The sequence below is a fragment of the Scyliorhinus torazame genome, chromosome 24 (genome assembly GCF_047496885.1).
Source record: "Scyliorhinus torazame isolate Kashiwa2021f chromosome 24, sScyTor2.1, whole genome shotgun sequence".
NCBI classification, from domain to species: Eukaryota; Metazoa; Chordata; class Chondrichthyes; order Carcharhiniformes; family Scyliorhinidae; genus Scyliorhinus; species Scyliorhinus torazame.
Window position 1 is genome coordinate 42,199,387 of NC_092730.1, and position 1,707 is coordinate 42,201,093.

The following is a 1,707-nucleotide window of genomic DNA, read 5'->3' on the forward strand; positions in this document are numbered from 1 at the left end:
CATGTTGAAATCACATTACAAATAGGTGAGAAAGTTACTTATTTAACTCACTGCTCTAATTGCGCATAAATTCTGATTTGGAAACTGTTTCTTCCCCTCAGTTTGAAACTCACGAAATCGCGCAAAAGATACGTTCATAAAATATCAGGAGCAGAATTAAGCCATTAGACACATCGAGTCTGCCCCGCCATTCTATCGTGCTGATATGTTCCTCATCTGCTACCGACAATGTTTCAGATGAAGAGGTCGATTGCGCTTTAGCCAGAACACATCCTCTCTGGAAAACAAGACTTCGGAGCTGGAGTAGGCAATTTAGCTTCGTGAGCCGAACACATTTCATGTGATCTTGGCTGAACCCATCCTGGCCTCAACTCCACCGTCTGGCCCGTTCTCCACAACCCTTCAACTCCTCACCAATAAAAATCTCTCTAACACCTCATGAAATTTACTCAGTCTCCCTGCATCCAACACACTCTGGGGTACCGAATTCCACAGACTCACACCCTTTGCGAGAAGTAGTTTTTCCTCTACTCTTTTTTAATTTGCGATCTTTTATTCTAAGGTCATGACCTCTCGTTTTAGAATGCGCCACAAGAGGAAGCATCAGCTCCATGTCTACCTTTCCGGACCTTTTGGCATCTGATACACCTCAGTTAGATAATTACACATACATTCAAGTGAGAAACTGTTGACCAGTTTTTCTCAATTTGAAACTCACGATGTCAAGACATCCGAGCTAACAATTACTGCGATGGCCGGGAATCGAACCCGAATCAACTGCTTGGAAGGCAACTATGCTCACCACTATACCACCATCGCTTCATTTCCATCGTTGAACACCAGTTTGAAACGAACGAGGCAGATAATTTCCATCAGTTCATGGATGCAAAACAAATTGAGTCGTATTGGCGTCTGAACCAGTGGGACGAAGTGGCCGCGTGACTAAAGCGATGGACTGTTTATCTTTCGTGCTGTGTACACGTGGGTTCGAATCTTGTCCTCGTCGATTTTTCATCCACACATTTTTCGGAAGTGGAATTCAGTTTTCCACGATCGATCTGCAATCACTGATGTGACAATCCTTTCCAGTTTGTCAGGCCAGATTGCATCGAGTTGGATTAAAGGGAGGAATGGAGGCAGACGTGTTTGGGGCTTAACCGCTCATTGCCACCAGTTCTTCGGCTACCCACAGTGCAGTCGAGGTGATCGGATTGACTTCTCCCATAATTCTTTTCTGACGATTCTACTGGATGAACTCCCTCCTGTTTGGACACTGGAGGGGTTCTTCGGCTACTAGTATGTGAAAGTAGCACCGGAAGCAGCTGTGGAGAGAGATTTCAGTCGCCAGGTTGCAACGCTCCATTTGGATGCTTCACGTCGCTCAGATCTTAGACTCTCAATACCTTGGTGTGAGGAACAGGTAGAGTGGGAATTCGCTCCTTGTTGATTGGTGAAAACTGACCAATGCAGCTTTGAGCAGCTCCTTTATGCCCTGCGGCTTGGAGAAGGGTGGCACTCAGATACAGGACTCTGGCGGGGGTTGAGAAATAGGAAAAGCATCACTACGCCGAGGTCCCAAGTTCGATCTTTTTCTGGGTAGTTGTCCGCGTAGAGTTTACACATTCGCCCCGTGTTGGCGTGGGGTCGCCCCCATCACCCAAAGATGTGCCAAATAGGTGTATTGAACACGCTAAATTGCCGCTTAGT

The 1,707-nt window shown here is 46.4% G+C and overlaps 1 non-coding gene across 1 annotated transcript; it reads right to left on the reverse strand.

Moving 5' to 3' along the window:
- Positions 1–747: 747 nt before the first annotated feature.
- trnag-ucc (transfer RNA glycine (anticodon UCC)) lies at positions 748–819 on the reverse strand. Its single transcript has one exon. It is a non-coding gene; the product is annotated as a tRNA-Gly (tRNA).
- Positions 820–1,707: the final 888 nt, after the last annotated feature.